The sequence below is a fragment of the Eulemur rufifrons genome, chromosome 7 (genome assembly GCF_041146395.1).
Source record: "Eulemur rufifrons isolate Redbay chromosome 7, OSU_ERuf_1, whole genome shotgun sequence".
In the NCBI taxonomy this organism is placed as follows: Eukaryota; Metazoa; Chordata; class Mammalia; order Primates; family Lemuridae; genus Eulemur; species Eulemur rufifrons.
In genome coordinates, this window is record NC_090989.1 from 4,601,975 (window position 1) to 4,617,279 (window position 15,305).

The following is a 15,305-nucleotide window of genomic DNA, read 5'->3' on the forward strand; positions in this document are numbered from 1 at the left end:
GTTCACCGTTCCCATCGCACCAGGAACAGTTTCCACTTCTTCCTTTAGAGACAGAGAGTCATTTGGTTATGGCCCCGCAGGTGAGAGAATGGAATCAACTTTAGAACATTCAGCATCTTTTTGGAATTGGCAGCAACTTTCAGATCATCATGATTAATTAATGTTAATGCCAACGCAAGCAGGAAAGAAGAGTCCTGGAGTGGTGAAATCCCAAGTGTGTTGCCAGCCACAGACCGACTCCTTTGGCGGCGCAAGCATCTTCTTTAATGTGCTATATTTATTTTGATCATTTTCTAACAGTCTCAATCTTTTCTTTTCCCTGGGTAAAGTCTGGAGGAAGACAAATTCAGGCCAGTGCCTGCAAAAGTGTCAGTCTTGACAGGGACCAGTTAGAGAATGGGTTTGTCTTTTCTGCGGAATTATGTTGTATAGGAGAAAAAAGTTAAAGCGTGAAGGACGGAGGGAGAGAAGTGGGGAAAATAAAGAAAGGGCAGGAGAAAATGCAAGTCAGATTGGGGGGTGGTGCTGGGAATCTGCATTTTCACACCCTCCCAGGAGATTCCTGTGCTCACGGGAGGTTCAGAAGCCCTGGCTGGCCCTGTTTAAATCAGGTCAGTTTCATCTCTCACTGAGAGGAAGCAACGTGGCCCCAAAGAGCCTCGCTGACCATCCACCGAGCTCCGGGGAACAGCAGCTCACAGTGGGTGTGCTGGGTGGGGGCCAGAGGAGCAAGCAGCAAAGGAGCTCAACAGACAAACAAACCATCAGTCACATCCCCCTGTACACAGAGCAGATGGTGGTGGCATTTGACCTCCGATTGCCCCCATGGGCTGCTGGCTAAGTGATGTGGGCATTTGGGCTGGCAGGCCCTAGGCAGACAGCAGGACCCCAAGGGAAGAGGGCGGTGCTGCGGTTCACGTTAGGATGCTATAATAAGACAGGATGAGGCCTCCAGGCCACAGTGAAAAGCCCACTCATGGCCCTCCCCTCTCCCCTGCCCTCTCAGATCCCACCAGTGAAGAGAAGCCAGAAGGGTGGGTGGTGAACCCGGAGCAGTTGTGGGAGAACTAATTAAAGAGCCTCAATAATTCCAGCAGAGTGCCTCCCACAGAGGGACTGTCCAGCCTTGGCCGGCGGACTACAACACCCACAGCCACCAGCATGGCTCAGAGTGGCAGCCACCAGCTCAGCCCCCACCCACCTGCCTCTGTTCTCCCTGTGCCCTGGGGTGGAGGGGCATGTCAGCTGCCCCTGCCCTCAGCTCCATCCTCTCTGCTCCCTCCCAAAGACTCCCACTGAAATGGTGACAGAGAGAACCCCCACTAGCTGCCAAAATTCATCTACCTTAGCTGTTACTTATCAATATATGGGGACGGTGAGAAATGCCCAGACACAAGAGGGAGACGCTGATCTGAGAAGTCCGTGGAGAACCTCACAAATCATTTCAACAGTTCTTTACTCCCTCAGGGAAATTCTAGAAGCTATTGTATCAGAAAAGAAAAAAGAGCTTTTACTTAAAGAGAAGAAAAAAAAAAAAAAAGCAATCCAAGCTCAGAAAAGAATCACTAGAGATAAAAACATACTTTTTGAGAATAAAAGAATAAGTCAGTAGAGGCAGTAAATGGCCGAAGGGACTGAGCCAAACTCTGCTGCACTGAATTAGTGCTTCATGTATTCAAGGAATGGTTGGAATGATGAAAGGAGCTTTTGTGATGAAGGAAGATCCAGGAAACATTTACCTCTATGCCACAGGAGTCCACGAAGAGAAAGCAGAAATGGTGGAGGTGACATAAGTATCAAAGAAATAAGAAATTTTCCTTGAGCTGGTGATACCAGATCAAAAATGCTTGTCAGATGCTGGGGGAATTATTTTAAAAGACACTTTCCAATTCCAAAGATAAAGAGAAATTATTTAAACTTTGCATCCACCCGGAGTGGGAGTCTCTCCAGCAGACTGGATGGTAGCAGACAGTAGAGCCCCAGATCCCAGGGAAAGAGGAGAGCCCCAGAATTCTATACCCAGCCCAACTATCTTTCCTGTGGGAAGGAGCAGAGGGAGGATGGTGCAGCTGCCATGTGCACTTACTGAACAGGTTCTTATTCATGAACTACTTCAACCCCATGAAAAAAGAAATGAACCAGAAGGAGGACTTCATAAAAAGGAAGGTGAAGTATCTGAGAAAAATGATGTGAGTAAAGCAATTGAATCTAAACAATTGTTGATAATATAATGGAAAAACAAGTACAGTGGGGTATCACTTCATGACAGGCTATGTTCTGAGAAATGTGTTGTCAGGCAATTTTGTCATTGTGTGAGCATCATTGAGCGTACTTACCCAAATCTACATGGCATAGCCTACGACACGCCTAGGCTAGACAGCCTGTGGCTCCTCGGCTACAAACCTGCACGGCATGTTACTGTACTGAATGCTGCAGGCAACTGTGACACAATGGTAAGTATCTGTGCATCTAAACATAGAAAAGATACAGTAAAAGTACAGTATAAAATATAAAAATGGTACACCTGTATAGGACGCTTACCATGAATGGAGCTTGCAGGACTGGAAGTTGCTCTGGGTGAGTTAGTGAGTGAGTGTGAGTGAATGTTAAGGCCTAGGACATCACTGTAGACATCATAAACACTGGACACTTAGTCTACACTGAATTTATTTAAAAAAATCTTCAATAATACATTAACCTTAGGTTACTGTAACATTTTTACTTTATAAACTTTTTGACTCTTTTGTAGTAACATTTAGCTTGATACACAAATACATTGTATAGCTGTAGAGAAATATTTTATTTCTTTATGTATCCTTATTCTATAAGCTTTTTCGATTTTTAAAATTTTTATATGTTTTTACATTTTAAAATTTTGTTAAAAACTAAGACGCAAACACATATATTAACCTAGGCCTGCACAGGTTGGGATCATCAATGTCAGTGTCCACCTCCACATCTTGTCCCACTGCACGGTCTCCAGGGGCAGTAACACACAGGGAGCTGTCATCTGCTGTGATGACAATGCCGTCTTCTGGAACACCTCCTGAAAGAGAGGCCTGAGGCTGTTTTACAGTTAATTTTTTTTGTAAGTGGAAGGATTACAGTCTAAAATAATGATAAAATATTTAGTAAGTATGTAAACCAGTAACATGGTCCTTTGTTATCATTATCAAGTATTAAGTACTATACGTAACTGTAAGTGCTAGACTTTTCTAGGACTGGCGGCACAGTGGGTTTGTTTACATCAGCACACCACAAACACGGGAATGATACATTGCATCGAGACGTTGTGATGGCTACAGCTGCACTAGGCAAGAGGAATTTTTCAGCCCCATTATAATCTTATGGGACCACAGTCATGTATGTGATCCGTTGTTGCCCAAAATGTCATTATGTGGTGTATGACTGCACAACAAAATGGAATCTAAACAATTGTTGATACTATGACTGAAAAATGTAATTGTTAAGACAGGATTCTTGAAACAGAGGAGGTGCCATATAAAAATACAAAATCACGAAACATCTGAGAAAGAATATTGCAGATTATTCCAATTAACTCTTTCAGTGTTGGGGGGGATAGGGTGAGAATGGGGCGAGGGGCGAGAAGAGAGCCCCTGTAGTCTTGCCAGGGTGGGGGTGGGACTGGGGTGTGATGAGTGGGGGCAAGGCAAGGCTTGACTGGTGGGGGGTATCCCCCTGGTCCCACACCAGGAGTGAATCCTGACTCAGATTGCGCCAGCTGCGTGCTTCCATCAAACCATTTTGTCTCTTTGTGCCTCGACTTCCTCTTCTGTGGAATGGGAGACAGAGCTCACTTCATCAAATACTTGTGACGTTAAGTGATAATACACATCTGTCACCTCCCATAAAGTTGGCACATTTTAAGTGCTAGTCACTAAGTACTTCTGTAATTAATAATAATTATTGTTATTGACGGTGACTCAGGTTCAAACGTATTTTTAAACTCTTTTAAATAATCATATCAGAAACTCTACTAATTTACATTCTGGGTTTGGAGCATTGACTTTCGCCACTCCAGGGACAGGCTGTGGCCCTGTGGAGCACAGCACCTTCACAAACCCGAGGAGGCCGGGGTTGGTGACTGGCAGGTGAGCCCGGGCTCTGACCTGGCTGCCCAGGGTTGGGCTGGGCTGGGCGGGTTGGGTTTGGAAGGTGGGGTTTGTTTGCCTTTTGCGGGGGAGGTTGGGGCTACTCCCTTTTCCTCCTCTTCAGGTGGGTGGAGGCCAGTTCTAGAGCAGACAAGAAAGTACTAACAAAGGAAGTCACCCCATGAATGTCCTCCCCGGGCAGAGAGCAGGATGTGGACCTGTGTGCACAATGTGTCACAACTGTTTGTTTTAAACCACAGACTCGGGGCTGGCATGGCAAGCCCGCACTGCTCCTGCTAGCTCCTCCAGCCTCCCAGGACCCTGCAAAGAGCCTTCATCCCTCGCATGTTGAGGAGAAAACATCGGGAGGGCTCCTTCCACAAATCTGGGAGTCACTTGGGAGGGTCAAGGCTGGTACACGTGGGTCCATCAGGGTGGGGACCTCAGAGCTGGCGCACCCCCAGTTCACACTGTGGGGCTTCCTGATGGGGAAGGACCCCTGGTAGAAATTTATCTTGGGAAGGATGTTTAAAGCCAGAGAATCACTGTTGCGGTAATATTTACCAGTGCCATATATCAGGCTGTTATACACGTTGCCTCATTCAATTCTTAAGCAACTTTGGGCAATAGGCATTATTATCCCCAATTTACAAGTGACACCATTGACACCCAGAGAAGTTAAGGAACTGTCCCCTCCTAGGTGGAGACATCGGATTCCGGCGCTGGAGAAATGGATCCACGCTATAACTTCAGGAAGAATTTGAAGCTAACATATGTCTTTGGGTTTTTTCCTTTATCACTATTTTTAGATTATTTTCATTTAAGAAAAGTTCTTTTGTTTGATTTGGAAGTAAAATAAATGTATCCATACTTTATAGAACGCAGAACAGTAACATGCTCTCCACGAAATGGAAACAAGTTTACCTTATCTGAAGGCTGGCAGCTCTCTGTTTAGGAATGCGGTGGGTCGGTCATGAACTTGCCTACCTTTCTGCTTGGGAAAGCGATGGCTGTAGGGTTTTTATTTTTCAAACTCCTTGGGATAGACCTTGGCCTGGGGTATTTTGTACTCACCACTTGAAAGAAAATACGCAAATTCATGTCCTTGAGTCTCTGTTGCCACCACAGTGGACGTTGAACTTGACGAAACCCAGTGTGAATCCTGGGGAAGAGCTTCCACAGCCCAGGGAAGGCAATCAAGTGTATGAAATCAGCCTTTGGCTCCAAACCCTAGAATGGAATATTTCGTATGAGTTCTTGAATAAAACTGGGAATAATCTTTGGCTCCAAACCCCAGTCCCTGTCTGACCTGAGCCCTTGGCAATGCTCGTGCAGGGGCTGGCCCTTCTGCCTTCGTTCTCGTGATTCCTGCCTCACTTTTCCCTCTTGGTTTTCCTCCCTCCTCTGGGTCTCCCTTTCCCAAGACTATCTGTGGGCCCCTCCTCTTCTCAACCTCCTAGTGTTGAAGGTGCCAGGGCGCTGTCCTCGGTGCTCTCCTGCGCCCTGCCTGTGGTCACTCTCCGGGGTCTTCCCCAGACCTCCGTCAGGGCTTGAAATGCCATCTGTGTTTAGTTCCAGCTCAGACCCCTCCTGAACACCCGCCACTCTCGTACCCTCTGCCTCTTCCATAACCCACTGGGATTTCTAATAGACATCTCAAATTCAGTATGATCAAAGCTGAATTTCTGCTTTTTATCCCCTCTCCCCACAAATCCCCCACCGCAGTGACTTACCCCTTCTCTCTCTAGTTGTTCAGACCCCACATTTTGGAGACACCCTTGACTCTTCTCTTTCTCACGCCCCACAGCCCATCCTTAGGAACCACGCCGGATCTACCTCCAGCATTCGCCAGAACCTGACCGACGGCTTCTCACCCCTCCACGGCCACCAGCCACCGGGTCCTGCCCCGCAGCCTTCTCACCTGCCCCTGCCCCCGGTTCTCTCCTGGCTCCACTCCTGTCCTGGAGGTCTATACTCTGCCAGCTGTTGCGGTGATCCTGTTAAGACATGTCAAACCGTGTCATTCCTCTTTCTAAAACCCTGCAGTGGTTCCCATGGGAGTGCATCTGACAGTGATCCCTGAGGCCCTCTGTGGTCCTTGAAACCACTCTTGTTCAGCCCAAGCCCCCAGGCCTCCCAGCTCCCTGCTGTTCTGGGGATGCTCAGGGGGCTCCTGGGGCCTCTCTGCCACCAGGTCCCCTCCCTGGAAGGCTCCCCCTGGGCAGCTCCGGAACTGTCACTCCCCCACCTCCTTCTAGTCCTTGCTCAGAGGGTTCCTCCCACTTCCTACCTGCCCTGGCCCCGGGCACTCCCCGACTCCTACCCTTCCCTACCTTGTTGTTCTCTTTCCTTCCTTCTTTCTGCCTGCCTTCTTCCTTCTTTCTCTCTTTCCTTTTTCTTCTTTCTTCCTCTCTCCCTCCCTCCCTCTTTCTTTGTTTCCTTCCTTCCACAGCACTTATCACCCATAACAAACCACACACAAGTGGCTCCTTACACTTGCCATTGACCATTCTGTCTCTTCCTGTTCTCCTCCCTGAATACCTCCCTCCCCAGCACAGAGAACCCACGAGGGCAATGATCTTTGCCTGTTCTGTTTATTGAGGTCTCCCGAATGCCTAGAACAGAGGTTGGCATATAGCAAGTACTCCATATGTTTGTTGAATGAATGAAGGAATGAAGAAGGAGTCACAGGGGTTCCAAGCTTGCCCCCAGGCCCTGTTCCCAGCGTGTCTGCAGCCCGGGTGGCCCTTACACATTCCCTTGACTGCTGCAATTCCTGCCCCCTGGGGGTGAGCTTAACATACTCCAGGGTCAACCCACATCACCCCCCCCCCCCCCCCCCCCCCCCCCCCCCCCCCCCCCGCCTCCCTGAGCCCAGCGATGGTGCTGTCGTGAGTAGGAGGCACCATGGCTTCCCAGCTGTGCTGAGCCATCTCTTAAGGACTGAGACGGTGGTGCCTTGAGCCCAGCATGTGGGGTGGGGCCGACTCTTCATTCTCTACCTGGCACGAGACACTCTAAGTACTGACCTAGAGAAAATCGCAACAAAGAAGGGTACAAGAGCAATCTGAGGGCACCACAGAATCTTGTCTGGGTTCTGCAGGTAGCAACAGGATCTCTAATAAATAAAACTTCCATTAAAACAATTTCGTGGGTTTCTAAAAGTCATTTTCAAATGAATGGGCACTAAAACCTCTGAGTTTTGGCAAAAGACTGAAATACAAATTTTCATTGTCTTTTTGTCACTAAACACATAGGTTTTATGTAATTTCCCTTTTACATGTTCATGTAGATCCAGTTGTTCCCAGGGTATTTTATGTTGAACTCTTTCTAAGGCATCATTCTTCTCCGTCTGCTTGTTTCTTGCTATGCCCGCGTCCATGTGCCAACATGTCTTTCTAAATTGGTGTTTTCTTTTGTTGTTAAGATATATAAATTCTGAAAATGCTGTTAATGTGAGCAGATCTGGACATGGACATTTGGGTTAAATCATCTTCGAATATCCCTCCTGTCAGAGAGAACAAAGGAAGAGGCTGGTCTTAGGTCTCAACTTCCATATCCTTGGAAATTCTGCTTGGGAAGGAAACAGAGAGAAAAATGGAAAGATCACATTTCATCTGGGGCCATGCATGGGCTGGGCTGGCTGTCTTGACTGTCTTTCCTGTGCGTGGCCTGGCTGGACTCCAATCTGCATGTCTCCCTCTGTCTCTCTCCCTCCCTCCCCCATCCCCCGTCTCCGCCCCTCACCTCTGTCCCCCCCTTTCTTCTTCCTCGTTAAGTCCCTCCCATGTTCTCAGACTGTCCTCTGTCAGTGAGCCTGACCAACTCTGGAAGCTCAGGACCAAGCGTCTCAGGCAGAGCAGAGAACTTGCCCAGGGCAGCAGCTCGGGACACCGGCCAACATTACGGGGCGCTCACTGTGTGCACAGGTGTCAACACTTCACCTTTATTGAGTTATTCGATCCTCCCATCACCCTCATTTTAACAGACCAGGAAACTAGGGAACAAAAGGATTGAATCACTAGCCAGAGACTAAGCAGCAGTGGCAGGGTAGGTAATGGTGTGAGATCATTTGTATTTGAGAATACTTTGCAAAATGTTAAATCCTATACAAACTTAAATAAAGCATCAGAGCATTCTTATTTGTGCGTCTCTAGAGGATAGGAAGAACAGGTTATTTCAATGCCTGAAGAAAGTATTTTACTGCATTAATATTTTACAATATTAAAATAACAATATTGCAGGGGACGATGGAGGAACAGCATCATTAAGGGCTTCAACAGCAACCCCGGAGCTCTTACTACGGGGCAGGTGTAACAGTTAGGTTATCCCAACCCACAACAAGCCAAAGGTACTTTCATTGTCACTGTCTCACAGGTGGGGAAACCGAGGCTCCACTTCTCCAAACCCCAACTCCTGCTCTACCCCTGTGTTGCTGAAAGTGACCTTGGGCTGTTTTTCTAAGAGCTCTTCAAATCGGGTTCTGCCGCCTCCCATTGGAGAAGCCCCACCCAGTCCTCCCGCGTGCAGCCTGCCCTGCCCACCGTCACACACACCCTCAGCACGCACACACCACACATCACACACTGCCCCCACTACATACCACACAGTCACACGCACACTCCCACAGCACACACACACCACACACCACACACTGCCCCCCACTACATACCACACACATGCACACACTCCCTCAGCACACACACACACCACACACCACACACTGCCCCCCACGACGTACCACACAGTCACACACACACTCCCTCAGCACACACACACACCACACACCACACGCTGCCCCCACTACATACCACACAGTCACACACACACTCCCTCAGCACACACACACACCACACACCACACACTGCCCCCACTACATACCACACAGTCACACACACACTCCCTCAGCACACACACACACCACACACCACACACTGCCCCCACTACATACCACACAGTCACACACACACTCCCTCAGCACACACACACACCACACACCACACACTGCCCCCACTACATACCACACAGTCACACACACACTCCCTCAGCACACACACACCACACACCACACACTGCCCCCCACTACATACCACACACATGCACACACTCCCTCAGCACACACACACACCACACACCACACACTGCCCCCCACGACGTACCACACAGTCACACACACACTCCCTCAGCACACACACACACCACACACCACACACTGCCCCCCACTACATACCACACAGTCACACACACACTCCCTCAGCACACAAACACACCACACACCACACACCACACACTGCCCCCCACGACGTACCACACACATGCACACACTCCCACAGCACACACACACACCACACACCACACACTGCCCCCACTACGTACCACACAGTCACACACACACTCCCACAGCACACACACACACCACACACCACACACTGCCCCCACTACGTACCACACAGTCACACACACACTCCCACAGCACACACACACACCACACACCACACACTGCCACCAACGATACATACCACACAGACACACACACTCTCCCTCCACACACTCCTTCACCACGTACACACACCACACAGACACACATGTCACACATTCACACATGTTACACACGATGCACACTCCCCCCACACTATATACTACATACAACCCACCACACAGATACGCACATCATATACTTACACACACCACACACACTACACACACACACCACATATACACATGCCACACACCACACATGCACAAACATGCACCACACACACTACACACGTACACACATATACACACGCCATGCCCCCAAATGTCACACACACTGCACATACCACACACTCACACCACACACACCACACACACCACATACCATACACACCCACATCACACACACACACCACACGCAGACACACACCCATTCATGTACCCGTCGTCTACACACAGGTCAATATCTATGGTCCCTGCCCCCAGTGCCTCCAGGACAGGACCATGTGTCGTGCTGCTGCCCCTGAGGCCCGTGGCGGGCCCACGGCTGCCCTGGCTTCTTTACTCAAGACGAGCCCTGCCCCCACCTCTGCTCTGGAGGCTGATGCCTGCCCAGGGCCACTGGATGGGGCCGTCCACAAGGAATGGGCCGAGGCTGGGCATTTTCTGGGACACAGCCTGTGTCTGGCTGCTGACAGCTGATGGACCCTGGCGCCAACCATAAGAGGAACCACTGGGTGCTGACTCAGTTTCCCCAAGAAAGCTTGGAGGGGGCCCCTCGACTCTGGCAGCTTTTTCCCAACCACCCTCTGCTCTCTTGGCCCTCGCCCGCCCCTGCCTGGGGTGGGGGGAACAGAAAGCCGCCCCAGTGACGGTGGTCTGTCTGGTGCTGAGGCCCGTGGCCCTTGCGAGGGCAGGCGAGGTTGAGCGTCTACACCTTCCTTCTCCTTCCACCGTGGGCTCTCACGTGTGCGAGGGCCGTGGGGACCCTCGGCATGTGTCACAGCACATGCCCACGTGGTGGCACCAGGGCCTGTGGGCACCGTGCACGGTCACAGCGCTGACAGTGTGTGCGCCGTGGTGAGCCGAGCTTCTTCTAAGCAGTTACGGGTGTCGGCTCACTGCCTCTTCACAGCATCGTAGAGGCAGGTGGTATGACCGTCATCCCCTCTCACAGGTGGAGACACTGAGGCACAACCGGAAAGGCAGAGCCTGGTCGGATGCTTGATGAGCAGTGGGTGAATCTAGAATAAAGGGAAAGTTGGTTCTGCTGGGTGCCCTGGCCCACCCACACTTTCTTGGGCCTTCGGGATCATGTTTTGGAATAGTGAGGTCGCTTTCCTCAGGGGAAGCTGCAGCGTCCCCCTGGGATAGTGACCTTCCTAAGAAGCAGCCCCTTGGCTTGCAGAAGAGGCACAGGCACACCCCCTTCCTGAGCCACCACCCACTCCCCACTCCCCACTCGGGGCAACAGCAGCTGTCACTGCACTTGTGTGGGACGCTTGTGTGCAGGGAACATGAACAGTGTTTGTTCACCCAAGGTGAGTCTACCCTAGAGAAGAAGCTGCCGACCTTGGACCGCATTGTGTCTGCAAATATTTCTCTCCGTTTCCCAATCTCCTGGGAGAGCTGGGGCAGCTGGGCGGTCCCACTGAGCACCAGCACTTTTCCTGAGCCTGCAGTTTGGGCTCCGAGGCTGAGGGATTAGCCAGCGTCTTGTCTGCAATCTGCCTTCAGAACTGTGGAAACAGCTGGAAAGAACATTGTGCTGAAACTTGGGCCGGTTGGTGAGCAGGCCTCATGTTAGGGACTCACCTTGCCCTGTCCTGGCAAGCGTGCACTTTGTGCAGGGCCCTGGCTTGTGTGGGCGGAGTTATTGCACATGGGGGCTGGGGGTTCCTCTGCAGAGTATGGATGTGAACATCAGCTCAGTCAGATCAGTCCGGATAAGTCCCCGGCTAGCGTTTCCTCCCCTGAATCAAACTTTATTTTTTCCAGCGCGTCGCTGCCGGCGGGGTCAGTGAATCTCCCATTGTGTGCTCCACAAGCCCGGGCTTTTATCTCCCCGTTGCTGTGCCCACGAGCAGCGCTGTACCAGGTAACGAAAGGGTTTTTCTTATGTTTCTGTTCTTTGTTTGCAAGGAACAACGAAGATGGGGTATTTCCAGACAAGTGAATAAATTCCCAGATGCAAGTGGCCAAGGATTGTGACTCCAAGGGAATGGCGTTGAAGAAACTGTGTTCCACACTCCCCACTCATCTGCTTATTTTTTCCACTCCCGACACTGATCTTCCATGTTCTTCACTGACAGGAAGGCACATTTTTCCATCCTATGCTACCTTAGCCTGTGGGAGCCTGACTTCCAGACCCGGCTCAGGGGGAGACAGCACCGGGGGGCACCATGTCCAGCACAGTCCACGAGAATGAAGACTCTTGGGTTGTGCAGTCCACACCCTGCACAACTGTAAGCTAGTCTGTGGCTTCATTTGCTTCTTTAACTCCCGGCTCAGAGTCATATGGAAATACCAGTTTCATTATGTTAATTAGATTAATGATCCACTGACTTTTTAAAGTAAGAGGCCTTGACCTCTCTGCTCAACAAGACCAGAACGAGGGAATTTTCAGAAGATAACGGCCCCTCAGGGAGGCCCCGGCAGCCTCTCATGCCCCCACCCTGAGGAATATGTCTAAAAGTCATCAGCTCCGGGGTGGGCCGGGGGCTGTCAGCTGGCCCTGCAGCCCTCTCAGGTGTCACCTGCTTCATTATCCTCTCCTGGTGGGTGTCCTAGCCCCGGGAGCATCTGGATGGGGTCCAGGGTATGAAGGTGACACAGTGATTGCATTAGTCTAGTGGAGTCGTATACACGGAAAACAACAGGGAGGATGATGACAAGCTCTCAGCTGCAGCCTCACAGATCAGGAAGTCAGGTGGAGTCGGGGCGTGAGCGGGGTCAGGGCGGGGGCGGGGGGGGGGGGGGGGGGGAGGGAATGAGATCAGGAAGTCAGGTGGGCAAGTTCTTGGTCTCAGGGTTTCCGCGCTTGTCAGGACACCGAGTCTCGGCACCCCCGCCCCCCCATCCCTCACCTTTGCTGGCAAGGTGCTCCCGGGCCCTCTCCTCCCCTGCCCAGGGACTCGCTGCTCAGGTGCCATGGGAATGGAGTCTCTTGAGGGAGGTGACAGCATCCCTCAGGGGCCGAGAGGGTCCCTCTGAGCACCACTCTGCCACACTGTGCTCAGGTCCGCCATGCTCTCTGTGGCCGTCCTCTGCCCTTTTCTCCTTCCCTCCCTTCCATGGGCATGTTACTTGCCCAACATGCACACGCGCGCACACACACCCCCCCACACACACCCACCCCCACACACACCCACACCCACACACACACACATACACACACGCGCCCCAGCCCTTCCCTGAGCCACCAGTGGTTACCAATCTCCCTCTGCTGGCTCCGGGCTGCCACGCGGTGCCCGCAGCTTACGCGAGTGTAACAGCAGCGACAGCTAAGGTGGGAATTGCTCCCCAAACAGGCTTCTGGCTTCACGGTGCCCTTTGGTCCTTGCCATGGCCACATGAATAGGGTAGAATCTGGATTATTCTTATAAAGATGCATTTATTAGGTTTTAATAAACATTTGCTTTCTCAGGCATCATATATTTGAAAAAAGATTTTTTTTTTTGTTGATCAATATATAATAAAGCTTTTTAAGGGCTTATGTAATCTACGCTACATCTTTCACAAAACCTAGGAGTAGAATGTGAATATAATGACACCAATTACTCTAATTTTCTCCTTACTATAGGGCAAGTAGAAAGCACTGCATTTTCACAGTGCTTTATACTTAAAAAAAAATGAACCCAAAGCTGCATTCAATTCCCAATATAATAGGATCATCTCTGCAATCTTTTGAGGTTGGGGGAGAACAAGAATAATTATCTCAAGTTTACAGACTGAGGAAATGAAGGCTGATAGAGGCTAAATACTTTGTTTACAGTCACAAATGACTAGTAGATTGCAGAGGTAGAATTTGATTTTAAAGTTTCTTCCTTTCTCTATCATAGGCCTCCATTTCTTTCCTAAAATCATGGGTTTTGGATACAATACAAAAAGACAAGTGCCCACAACTCTCCCCTCCCCCTCCCAATGGCCATTCTCTGTCCATGTCGCTCACGTCCTGTGGGACGAGATCCCTCACCTCATCGCCCAGCTTTTGGCGAGTATTTCATAGTCTGCTCCAGTTTGTTCCATGGGAGCTAACACATTGACACCCAGTCTTGGGTGGCTCTAAGCTGCCTGGCATGACACTGGGGACAGAGCTGAGTTGGCTCTGCAGGTGGCAGCATGTGGACTCGCCTTAGAAGTAGGGGGAGGGCGTGCTGGACAATTTCCCCCAGAATAAACGAGGGCAGTCACATCGTTCTGTGATTTAAGCCTAATAGGGTAAGAGAAGAAAATTCTCATTACCTTTTCTACTTGAAGCGTCAGTGAAAGGTCGTCTCAGCCCTATGATCCAGTGTACCAGGCAGTGACCACGACACCTGGTCCACCCAGGGTGCCACAGAGCCCTGTCTGCAGTGAGTCCCCCAGGGGAGGGACGGTGCCTCTGGGTAGGCTTGTCCTCGGTGGGCTTCCTGCACATGGAGCCCCAGAGAGCCCTGGAACCCAGGGAGGACCCTGGAGAAATGGCCCCTGCAGCTGACAGGTTCATGGCTCCAGCGGATTCACTGGGGTAGGAACTGAAGACAAAAACAATGAGTGTTGGCTCAGGGGTACACGTGGGGTGGGGGGTCGGAGTGTGAGCGGTGGGGAATGAGGAGGGTGCCAAGCGGTGACGGGGGTGGGGTCATCTTGCAATGCCCTTGCTGAAGCAGGGGTGCCCACCTCACCCAGCTTTGTGACTGCTATGCTTCCTTCTTGTCTGTGCTTTCCTGACTTGCTGAGTGGTGGTGCAGGAAACATTCATGTCACCTCTCCCCTCTTGAGCAGTGAAGCTTCCCGGCACCTGCCCTCCATCCCCCAGCACAAGAGAGCAGCCGCCGTCGCTGTCCTGAGTGCCTCATCCCCTGTGTCTTGATCATCGTCCTGCTTTCCTCACACCTTCACTCTCCAAACTGCACCCCCTGGATTTTTAACTTTTTAAGACTTTTAACTCAGATGCTCTCCCTTGGTTACTTTACCACACAGTGACTCTGCAGTCACGCTCACAGGAGGAGCTCACCCCAGCGTCATCACAGTTCCCCAGAAGCATTTGCTTCCTGTTCCTGCCTTGACAGACGTGAATCACAAACACTGGTTCTGTAGGCTCCTCTGATGTCCCGATGTGGTTTTGGTCAACCTCTCGAGGAGCAAACGCATTCAGCATCGTGTGACACGTGACAGGTGGTATCGTGGTAAGAGCACAGACTTGGAAGTCAAATACTTCCGAGTATTTGGAGTGATCCTTTCTAGCTGTGGGACTTCGGGTAAAGTGTCTCAGCTTCTCTGGACCTCAGTTTTATCCTCCGTGAGTTGGGCACACAGTCTTCCCCTTGAGGGACAGCAAGAAGAAATGCTTCGTCCAGAGCACTCGGGGTGCCCAGGGCCTGGCTCTAGGGGTGCCGCCCACAGGAGTGCACTTTGGGGGTCCCTTCTTCCTACCACATTCCCCCAAGGGCTGCAGACACTGTGAAACTCACACTTTATTCTGTGAATCATCTAAAGACGGTCAACATCAACATT